Below are 12,350 nucleotides of genomic sequence, written 5' to 3'. Positions count from 1 at the left end.
TATTCTGTTACTGTGCAGCTGCTTTTGCATGTTAGACTGTATCTCAGGTGAAAAAAAAAAGGAGAGAGTTTGTTTTTGGTTTTGACTTTTTTTTTTTTTTTGTTATAGTGGATATGAGTATTAGGGTTTATTTTTGCGCTGAATGGGCTTGGGATGTTCCATCTGAAGATCTCAAACCTTTTCACGCTCACGAGAGATTCAGTGTAAAATTTATGGATGTAACAGGCAACTTTCATAAAAGCCTCATTTCCTCTGAGAGCGTTGTCTTGGAGACCCATTGTTTTAGATTTAGATCACAAGCCCTCTCCTGCACCTCTGAGCTGCGCCAGAGTTCAAGGAGATCTTGGTAAGCGAGTACTTAGAATTAACATTTAAGCTTATATATTGCTGTATTATGGTTGAATCGTTGTGTAAGAGCGTTTTATGTTGATATTAAGAATTTCTTATTAGTGCTTGCTGCCTTTCCAGAGACATTACGTAACGAAAAGCAAAAAAAAATCTGTAGTGGAATATTGCCATTTTTGTTTAATGTCTTCTTCCCAGTACATTAATATTTGCAGATGATCAGATTGTCCTCTAGATCATGAGTTATGTAAGAGATTTGTGCTGCCAAATTTAGTTGGATTAGAATTTTCTTCAGTATGGCTGAATTCCTATACTGTCCTTGCTTTTTCTGCATGATTACTGGCTAGAGCAGTTAATGAGCCAAGTATGAGCAACATTTTGATGCAGATGATTGAGAGAAAAGACTGTGATGCACATTAGCTGTGATGCAAAAGATATTACTGTTCAGGTAGCCAATGCCCACGTATATAGCAGCCAATCAGATGAAAATCTAACAGGAACCACTGAAGTGTCCTTATTGTTTCAGGGCATTCTCACACTCTTCCCATCCTTGCCAAGTGTTACTGTGATTTTATCCCTTTCATACTGCTGCGTAGGCTAGAGAAAGGACCATCCAGGATAATCATTTGGAAATGCCCTACCAAGGTACTATGGCTATTTTACTATTTTACCTGTAGAAATATATATATATATATATGTGTGTATATATATATGTGTGTGTATATATATATATATATTTTTTTTTTTCCTCTTAGGCTTATTCTATACCTTCATTGCTGGAAGAAGAAAAACTTTATGCCTTATATCAACTTCTTGAGAATGGCCCAAACTTGCACAAAAGTTTCTACAAAATTAAGAGATGTCCAGCTTTAAGATTATAAGCCTGTTCCACCTATCTGATTGTTCTTGTGTCACTTCCTGTCATTAGTACATCTCCACAACAGCCTCAGAACATGGCACTACTGTCCCCTCTCTGTACCTGCTGAGCATCACTGTACCCAGAGACACTTAGGCCAAGACCCTTTGCCAATCTCACTGTCGCAAGTTCTTGGGCAAGAATGAATGGTGCCTCATACTCTGAAAGTATAAGAAGTATGTGCAAAAATTTAAAAAAAGATAAATTGCATTAAACAGCTACATGAAGCGACACAAAAGAGCCATGTCACTATATTTTCCTAACACGTAACAGTGTATGTTTCCCAGCCAGGGAGAGAATCCACAGCATGAGATATTTGTTATTCTTTGGAAGACAGTAAGCCAAGAGAAGGAGCAAGTTACCCAGTTAGGGACAGTAAGCACTTTGTAGATAATAAGAAAGCAAAAGTAAGAGTTCTTAGGGATATGATCAGACAGAAAAAAGGCTTTCATGGTACACATGGAAATGTACTGTGAGAATATTAGTACCATCAAGCTTTCTGTACTAAGAGTTCAAAACGTGGCATTGAAGCTAATGGCATAATGCTTCTGAATTTGTTTGAATATAGTTTTCTAACGCCACAGCCATATGCAGCTAGCAGTTCGTTCAGTTAGCGTTACTAGTTAAAGCAGATACGTTTTTTGTTCACATCAAGAAGTCTTGTTTTCAGTGTCTTCAGTGTGAGGGCAATGCCTCTAGTTAGTAGAATGAGCTCGTGGTTTCATGTTTCTTTTCCTTGTGTGGCGGATCTGCTCCAGCAGGCTCCTGTCCTGTCACAGTAGCCACTTGTTCCTGCCCCTCTGACCTGCTCTTAGCTGGGTAAGTTCAGCTGCATGTATAGTTGCTTTTTAACCTGCATTGGTGAACTGATATGATTTAAAAACAAAAAAGAAAGCTTCAGGGAGGGAAGTTACCAGAACCAGTACAGAACCAGCTTAGGGTCTAGCCAGATAAACCATGGAACTGGTGCAACTCAAGTCCTGCCCAGCAGAGCGAGAAGGTGGGAGCCAGGGACTAGAAGTAGTGCATATGGATGGATGTTTGTGTGAAACTCTCCTAAATCAGATCTACCGCTATTAGCAGAGTAAGAGGGAGTCACAGCTGTGGCTTTTTTATTCTGTGATGAAGAATGAGAGGTATATGCAAAAATTAAGTAATGTTAAATTGAACTGAACAGCTGCATGAAGTGACAAAAAGAGGTGGACTGAGAATAAGATTCCGGAGGTAAGAGACAAATCATTAATTTTTTCTCAGAAAGCCCAGTTTCAAATCAGCTGCTGTAATTGTATATGTTCTAAAGAGGGACTCATTTCTGTGATTTGCTCTGGAGACTGGGGAATCCAGGAGTGATCTTTAAGATGTTGCTGCCCAACCATTGGCTTATAATACCAATTATTTAATAGAATGCTACAACTATATTATCTCAGAGTGCTGTTTCAGCATCACAGGGTTCTCTTGCTTACAGTATCTTAACAGATCGCTGGTTTAGAAAGGAAATGGCAGGGTGCAAAACTGAATACCGATGACAGAAAATTCACCCTGAATATCCTCAGAGAATGAAGACATTGCCATTATCACTGCTGAGATTTGCTATTAAGCAACAATATTTTTGCTCTCCCTGTTAGCAGAACTGGATGGTCAATCTGCTTAGGCGTGGTGATAGCCCTTTCGAAAAAACGGCCAAATATTTCTTTCAGCAAGGATTATAAACGTATCTTAAAGTGAAAAGCAGTTGGTTTTGAACTGCATCTCTTTCTCCCAGGCTTGTGCTGTTAGGAAAGAAGTTATCATCTGAAATTCATCAGAAACTGATGTTTTAACTGACTTTCACCAGAGGGGTGAAAGGTAGTTTGCTTAGAAGGCCAAACTTACATGAGGTATACACGTGCTCCTCATTCGTGTCTGGCTAACGCCAGCAGAAAATGAACTCTCTGTTGATAATGAGCACGTCCTTCTCCCTGTTTAGGGCAACAGGAACAGATGGGTTAAAGGGAGCTGGAAGAATTTGTTTGGAAACTTACCCAGAAGCTGAAGGAAGGGCTGAGGGGAATAATCTCCCTTTGGACATTGCTGGTAAAGATGATTTACTGGCAGGGTTCATGAGGACACTTCAGAAATACCATTATTTTTGTTCTTACTGCAATTCATTTGCAGTGAATAGCAAGTGGATTATTCAGGCACCACAAAAATGATAGCCAAATAACGACCTAATTAAGCAGGCATTTCCAGATTGGCTTTCTAGTGGTAGAAAAGCACTAGAAACTACTACTTCTCCCTCCTTTCTGCCTCTCTCTTTGCAACTGAAAGTGCAAACTGAACTCTGCAATGTTAGCCATTCGTTCAGGGTGGTTTTCAGAAATAAAGCATAAGCATGTAGGGTAAATGCACTCATTATATGCTTGTCTGCCAAGAGACATTGGAAAAACAAACGTTAAGATTTTTTTTTCTTCATTACAGTTACGATGATTAAATATTAGTGTTGTTAACTGTTTCAGTTCACGTGCAAATGCACAAAGCTCGCAGCTGCCGTTTTCTACTGTCTCGTGGGTCTTAAAGGCATCTTCAACATATAATTATCAGGCCATTCGTCAGGAAATTATTTCTCCATTACTTTTCTGTTACTGGTTTTGCTGACATAGAGGGCAAAAAATTTTAAGGTTGTGTAGGTCCCAGATTGTTGAGGACCCTTACTGTGCTGATACTTTTACTCCTACTTACTAACACTGTAGCGCAACTGAGACTGTATGTGGAGAAAGGCATTCACTGCTCTCAGGGAGCTGGCATCTAGCCCTCTTCCATGGCCATCTTTTATTCATTAAAATTACTAAATGCTAATTGGATTAAGCAAAAGCGTTACTCTGCTGTCTTAAATACCTCTTTCTTATGGAAAAAGTGGTGACATGCAATTTCCGTGATGATTAACTTCCTTTTATGGCTTGCAAAATCATTCCTAAAGGATGAGAAGTACACAAAAATGATGTAAGGGAAGAGTTCTTATACTGATTCTCAGATCTATTTCTTTCTTTCTTTATTTTTAGGTAATCCCTACCTAATAAAGTTTCACAGAAATCTTTAAAAGGTCAGGTGTATTTTGTGTAATTCAGTGGTATCGGCCTGAATTGGCAGAGCGCCTGAAGCAGTGATTTAGATTAATTGCTCTATGTTTAAAATAGATCCTTGCTTGGATGATTAGATATTAGTAGCATTAATTGTGCTTACCCTCATCAGAACATGTAAAATCTGCATGCAGAAGTTCACCAAACTGGCGCGTTTCTCAACGAGAATTTGCCAGCCTGCACGGGAAAGGAGTGGGTAGGTATGTAGATCAGTATAGATCTATGTAGATTTGATAGGGCTGCAGTGAAAATGAAGGAAGGGGCATGGTGCAGTCACTCTGGGTAGTATCCTGTAGTGCTGTTGTGGTGACTCTCAGCAGAAAGGCTCTGGGTGCTTGTCTAGAAGTAGCTAAGAATAATGTGTCTGTTATCAAGGGCAGTGGAATTCATGCTCTAGGAATCAGTGTTCAAATTTATAATCTGCAACAGACATTAAAGCATTACAAATAGTGACCTGTATAAGTGACTCTATGAAGCTTTTATGAAAACTTTGTAGAGAATAGTGAAAGCAATTGAATTCTTAAGGTTTTCCTGATAATACCCACCTCCATATTTTTTATTCCATCCAGATTTTGTGTTATAACTACCCTTCCACACCTGCCTAATTTACAGGAATGTATTATTGCTGAACTTTGAATAAGGGAGTAATAAAAATAATAAAAATTAAAAATTAAAAATAGTCAACCAGGTATTACAGTACATCAAGTGTAAAAATGTTTTTAAAGAATGTTGCATGCATTCATTACAAAGGAGAAAGCTTTTAATTATTGATCTCAGCTAAGTTCAAAACAAATGATCATTCAGATCCTAAGGATGTAAAATCACTTGGAACCTCCATGCCTTTTTATTCTGTAAAGGATTATATGAAGATATATTTTTTTCAAAGGCGTGGGAACTGGGTGCCTGGAACAATTTTTCAAAGGGTTGTTAAATTTATTCCAGAAAATAATTAAAAGTTTGTTCATATGTTAGACTAAATATGAAAAGATAATAAAGATTGTTTGGATGTGAGTATATGGGTTACCCAGATTTTGACAAGAGCACCTGTCACATGCTAGATGTGAAATGCAGTTTTATAAAGACTGCTCTGCCATAAAGTACCATCTGTTCCAGCTTTATTCCTGTCTTTATATTAGTAATGAAAAATCAGTGCTCAGATTGAGGGAGGAAATTGTAATACTAGCAACAATAAAAGTGTGTAGTACCCACGTAGGTACTTCTGTCATTGAGCCCTTTATAAGTACATATTTTTCGTCACAACAGCATGCGAGGTAGATAAAGAAGAAGCGTTCAGCTGATTTGTCCAAGGCTACCAAGGGAGCTGGTATCGGGTTAGGGTTAGAACTCATTTAAAAAATTGGGGCATATGTATGCTACTAGGAGATGGCTTGTCTCTGTGTGGCCTTGTGGTGTATAGTATTTTTGATAACTGTGTGACCAGGACAGGCTAAGTTGAGAGTTTGGCACGACAGACTGTTTAATGAAGGAATTAGCAAATTCAGTGACCAAATAGCTTTTAGCACAGTTTTTATAGGAAAAACGTTTGTGTGTGTTTGTTTTTCCTGGCAGTCCAGTCAAGCAATTTTTCTGTGACATTTTGTGCGTCTGCATATGCACATGTGCGTGTACATAAGTTTTAGCACAAGTACTGAATACTTCAAGTTATACAGCTCTTCATTCATATAAACATTTTCTTTATAAACATTTTCTTCTCTTTATAATTGTTCAATTTGTATTTTTGAATAAAGTTAGGTAAGAAATATGTGACTATGTTTATTGACCGTTACATGTACAAAACAGTATTTATCAATTTAACTTGCTTTTGTTTGGACGCCTATGGGTTATGATATAGTCTCTTATTCTACCAAAGATTAAGGCACACTGCAGGTTGTTGTAGGACAGTGTTTTATCAAAAAGATGGGTAAACAGCATTACAATGTATTAAGGAATGCGCAACTGTATCTTAAAGTAGGTTTTTGTGTGAAAAATATAATATTTATAAAAATGTTACAACTGAGAGTGCTGAAGAAAGAGTAGGTTTTAAAATCAATCAGTAATCTGACAGGAAAAAAAATCATTTATGGAAGTTAAACTTTTAATTCAAATTCAGATTAACAGTCAAATTCTACCACTTGGCCTGATGTAAAATAGTACCTTTTTCTCCAAATGGTGTTCCCAGTTTGGTTCAAAAGCCCAGATATTTAAAGGTGGTTAGGAACCTAATTAGCATTGCATGTTTTCCTTGAGAAAGGGTACTTATATCAAACTGTGTGGGAAGGTACTGCACATCACGAATACAGGACAAAATGCGGCCTGTTATTATTTGTATTTATCATGTCCTGGAAACACGTTCTGTCTAGTTTAGAATTGCTGTCTGGCCACTGCAGGATTATTTCCAAAAATTCAGTTTGCCGTTAGGAGATAGATGGTGATACAGTAGCAATTGATCTTTTCCCTGTGCATTAGGATCTGGAAAGACTACTTGATCCCAGACAGCTTAAGAAAAATTCTGGTGTCACATTGTTGGTTTTCTCCAAAAGTGGCAAACAAGATTTCTGCTGAGCTGGAATTTCCATCTAGCAATAAATGAGTTACTTTTGGGGCATGAATTAGCCTGGTAGCTAGTGACTGAGCATTCAGCCTGTGTTGAAACAGGTTGACAGTACACTCCTGATGTACTGTGATATAATGCAACCCTTTGCAAATGTATCCTAGGAAATTGCTTCAGCTTAAGGAAAAGGATTAAAGCATGTTTTTGGACCAGAGGGCTAAACAAATACAGTTTCATCCTCTCTTCTTTGGATTCTGCAGAAGGCCCACATAAAAACTGTATGTATTTGAGAGTCCTAATTTCAAGATGTGGAAACATGCATGCTGAGGAAAGGACCAGTTCTGGAGAACGGCTCTGCACATCCACTCACCCATATTTCATTGTAGTCCACTTAACCAAATTTCTACTAGTAACTTTGAGAAATGGGCAAGTAATTGCCTTGTGATTTCTCCAGTGGGCTTTGATTTCCAAATGGCAGCTTACCAGACAGCAGTTCCTCAGGCACTGTGGCAGTCCTGTCTTGCTATACCCTCTGGAAATTTTAGCATGCACCTTAATTTTGCCAGCTGGAAAGAATAGAGGACAGTGTAGAAGCAGATTACATCAGTCCTGTCTCTTCTGGCTGTTGCACTGGGGAAACACTGACTGAGGAGACCTGTTTTTTTTTCCCCTAAAGCGCCCTTGGAAAGGTAACCCACAGTATCCTTCGAAGCAGGACAGAATCTTCAATAGCAAAGATTAGGGTCTGGAATCCTTAAGGGTGCGTAGTCATCTAGCATTCACTGAAATCTGGTTAATGTCTGAATATCTTTGCAAAACTGGGGTTAAGTATGTCTTCTGTAGGCTTGGTTAGTTGTCACGTGGGATGAGTTGGTTTGCTTTTGATTGCTTGAGAGAGGATGAGTAGGTCATTTTAGACTCCAGCTAATAAAATGTTACAGTGATGTTATACTGTGAACCGTGAGAAAACACCTCGTCTCTTTTCATTTGGGTAACTATAGCTTAAATACTTGCCTTTAGCAAGACTTTTAGGAGACTGTAAGGTGCTAATGAGAAGTGAAAACAAAGCTGTGAAATAGCTGCTTCTCATAGAAGGATTCCCTAAACATACCACATATGGTTATCAGTTTCTGGCAATTGTTTTTCCTGTTAGTACCATCAGACTGTGATTCAGAAGCTATTTCTATTTAATTCTTGATCAGAGTGAGAAATTCTTCCTGGATTTTGGATTTTTTAATAAGATTCCAAGCATGAGGATGGTGACTGCCTTGCTGTTCATCAGCTCTGAGCAGTACCAGGCAGCTCATGTGTCCACAAAGTGATTTGTTACATGTTCAACCCTAGTTTAATACTCTACAATCTTACATGTCTGGATAAAAATTTGCGGGAGTAACATCTGAGAACACCTCTGAAATTAACTGCTATTTTCCAATAGTCCATATTTAGATATGTTTCAGTTAATGAGTAAACCCCTGTAGCGCTCACTGTGTATTCTTCTTTCCCATAAGAATAATTAGATCCTTTTATTTCTAGAATGGAGTTCATGGCTGCAACTCTAACTGAAAATAAATCCCCTTCTTCATCTTGGTAGTTAGATACTGTGATAACCTTTGAGGAATAAGGCTTGGACTCAGCTTAGGTAGCTTTTTGTTTAGCTTGTTGCTTTCTGAGGATCTCATACTTCTGCCCCCAACAACACACAGGCTTTTGTGCAGGAGAGCTGCAGTGCCCACCTCAAGGCTGTCGATCCCCCTGCATATGAGTCAGCCTGACAGCGAAGCACTGGAACAGCAGTGTCTCTTTTGCGGAGGGAGCTGTAAAGGACTTCACCGTGGTCCCGTTATCTGCGTCATTACCTGAATCGGCTTTGGAACGCACCTCAAAATTTCACCTTGCCCAAAGGGAGATGACGGTGATGTCTCACACATTGGGATAACGTAGCTGTTCTTGACTTTTTCACAGCAGGCACTGTGATTGAAAATAAGGAATTACTTATAGTGCTTCTGCATGGGCACTCCAGCAGGTTTCAGAGCTTCAGCAGTTGTAAAAGCAGTCTGGTAAGCTGCTCTTGAGTTAGAGGAAGAAAAATAGCATATTACGAACCCTATTGCTCCTGTCAATACTCCTTGCAGAGGAAGCTGAGATGGTCCTACTGCACCCCAGAAACAGTCCCTCACATCCTAGCACCAAGTAACTAAATGAGCTCCTGTGATAGAGGCGTTTCCTTACTGTTACTGTCTTTCCAAGGTGTTAGAGCTTGTGAAGAGTCTGGACTGGCAGCTCTAAAGCCCTGAGGTCTGCTCTTTATCTAGGGACCAGATATTTTGTGTTTCTGACAGTCTGTAGATTATACAAAAATTAACAAAAGGTCTCTTCTCCTCTAGAACTAAGTTTCCCCAGACCATGAAGATTGCGTCCCTCCTTAGCTGGCTATCAGGGATGGCCTCTGCACTGAACATTTACCTAATTCTTGCAGAAGAGGGGAACACTTCCTGAACGCCTCCTACATCTTCTGTCCTGTGGTGCCGATACTTCTGTTGATTGTAAATACTGTGCCTTGGGCTTAGTTTACACATTGTGCTGTACGTACCTTATGTATCTAGTGAGATCAGAAAAAATGAGATGCATGGCCCTCTGTACAGTTAGAGCTATGCTGCTTTAACTTCATGTTTCTTACCTGACTCATAGACGATATCAGCCAGTCGCACTGAAGATTGCAGTTCAGGGATATGCCTGACTTCAAGTAAATCAGCAGCCTGAATTGAATTCAACATGCTTGCATACTTGGAAGTGCATACCTGCATTTTCTTAGTTTAGCACCTCATTTGTTTAAAATACAGTTATTAGAACAGTGGTATCTTGTAATAAAGGATACAAACCTTGCAGTCTTTGACTGTAAATTTCAACAATTATGTGGAAAAATGCTACAGGAGAAATAAATGTGTTTTCCTGAATTAAAAATATTTCACTGTGACTCAAATAGTCTGAGCACTTAAAAGACCGTTATCCTGGCTATTAAGGAATATAAATGATCGTACACCACAATATATAATTTGATTAAAAGAGTTTTGAGACCCAGATGTATTTGTAAGATCTTAGACATTACTTGTCATTACTGTATTTTTCTTTGTAGAATTCTCTTTTAAAATTTTTTTGTGTTTTTTTTTTTTTTAATATTCAGCTGCTATTACAGTCTATATTATCTGAATGTTATGGAGGTTTTAGGGTGCATTTAAAGAAGGCATTAGGGACCTGTGCTTCCATTAGCATAAGCCAGTGAAGTACATACCTCACATCACGTGGTTCAGCTGTGGCTGAAACCACTTGCAACCCTCCCAAGTCCAGTCCTTTTCAGGCTGGAGTTGCATCAGCACCCACTTATTTTAATCCATGTAGTTTATAAATATATTTACAATCTTCAACAGTCAGCATATGAAAAACACTGCTTTTCCTGTGAGATAACTGTCAACCAAAACAAAGAGATCATATTTAACTGGTATGATCTCTTTTCAGTGGATTATCAGCCTTACTATCACAAATATAAAGCAAGCTCCAATATCACAGTGGGCTGCAGTTCAGAATACAGCAGCAATATAGGAGGGTCACTGACAAACATTTAATTAAAATTGGCTCTATGGTTTGTGGATCATTTTTTTTTTCAAATGTGTGGGGCATCTTCGTTGCTTGATACCTTACAAACTAATCTAGCAAAGTAGGCAGATGCCCATCAGGGTCATTGGTAGCTGCCAGTAAGATGTGCACTTGGTGGTTAGCTTTTTACTGAACAGATAACAGAAAATACCCTTCATACAGACCTTAGCTTCCTGTCAAGTACCTCTCCACTTAGAAGTCTGGGCAATAGGAAAATATTTGCAGCATGTCTATGAGGTTATTTCTGTTCAGGGTGAAGAGCCAACTCCTCAGTTAAGTGCCTCTCACAGAGAGCACTCTCCTGCCACCCCCTCCCTGCCTGTAGATGATGGCCAGAGTTTTGTGTGCTGGCTTCCAAGAAATCTGATTGGGAAATGGTGTCAGAAATGACAGTATTTCCAAGACACGGAAGAGTCTTGCCACGAAAAAGCTGCAGATAACTATATAAACCATATAAAAATCGTAATATATAAACCCTACTTCCATATTGGAAAAAATCTTTTGAGATCACGATCATCATCTTGCTGTTGATTTGAACAAACCGCAGCCAGTTTGTCTGCGCTGTTCCTGTTGTCTGTAAAAGACACGTGCCTACTGTGAAAGGGAGAAGGTATCCCCAGGACTTGGGGTGGAGGGGGATTTCCGCCCATGCCCCTGACAGCTGCTCCCTGCAGGGCTTTGCCCAGGTTAGGAGAACAGGTACGGCAGAGCTATCTGCCGCTTCCTCGTGGCTCAGAGGTAGCACAGCATTACTGCAGTATCAAGCCTTCAGTCCTGGCTGCCAATCCATCCCTTTGAGTGGTTGCATCACCACTTAGTCTTTGTTCTGAAAATCAGACTTGCCTCTTGCACCTTTACTATAGCACTCCACAGACTACTTGATTGTGAATATATGCGTAGCTACTTTGTGAGTTTGCGTGGGGTGACCACTTTCTTTCTTGGTAAATTTTCAGTATGTATCTGAAAATAGAAAGAGCGTAAATGCTGAATGATTGGTGGGAATGATCCTGGAAGGAAAGGTGAAGTCTAAATAAAGTAAGGGCTGAAGAGGATTTCCATGCCCAGTCTATGGGGCTGTCCATGGTCACAGCAGTGTAAGTACAAATCAGAAACTGTAAAAACACTGAGCTCTCAAACTGTAGTCTTCAAGCCTGCATGTTTTCCTGTTAATACCAATAGGAAATTTAATACTGCATTGGAAATTCTGAAAAGGTCCTCAGAAAGTCAGACGCACAAAGCATGTTAATTGTAGAGGTAGACAGTACACGTTGAGGGACACTTTATAGCTGAGATGCTAAGCAGCTGAGAAACTGCTTTGGAGCGGAAAACACAGTCAACACTTGTGCTTCTCCCCAGTTTCAGAATAAAAATCTTTGTTCACATTTTGAAGGCCTGGGAACAAGCATTCAGTTAATGAAGATAAGATGAGATTTTAAATAAAAATTTTGTTTTGACAAACCTTTTAATACCTATATCTAGGAATTTAACCTGGTTTTATTTAACTAAGAAAACACAACTTTAAAATTCTGGATATTTGTATTACAGCTGAATTCCAGTTTCCATCTAAATGTAGCTTAACACTAATCATGAATAAAAAAGCAATCAGCTCTAAGAAATCAATTAACCTTTTTCTAACAAAATATAAACATTAGAAATCTGAATAAATACATGTTATGCTGAATAAGTGCTTGTATATGTAGAGAATGTACATACTGATTAGCAAAAAGAAGACACAATTTAATGCAGAGGCTTTTTGCTGTAAATCAACGCA

At 38.9% G+C, this 12,350-nt stretch overlaps 1 protein-coding gene across 1 annotated transcript in view; it reads left to right on the top strand.

The window, feature by feature from the left end:
* SOCS5 (suppressor of cytokine signaling 5) overlaps positions 1-12,350 on the top strand; it is a 101,963-nt gene that overhangs the window by 3,438 nt on the left and 86,175 nt on the right. The window lies entirely within an intron of this gene.

Source organism: Struthio camelus, chromosome 3, assembly GCF_040807025.1.
Source record: "Struthio camelus isolate bStrCam1 chromosome 3, bStrCam1.hap1, whole genome shotgun sequence".
In the NCBI taxonomy this organism is placed as follows: Eukaryota; Metazoa; Chordata; class Aves; order Struthioniformes; family Struthionidae; genus Struthio; species Struthio camelus.
This window is presented reverse-complemented; position numbering and strand designations above follow the sequence as displayed.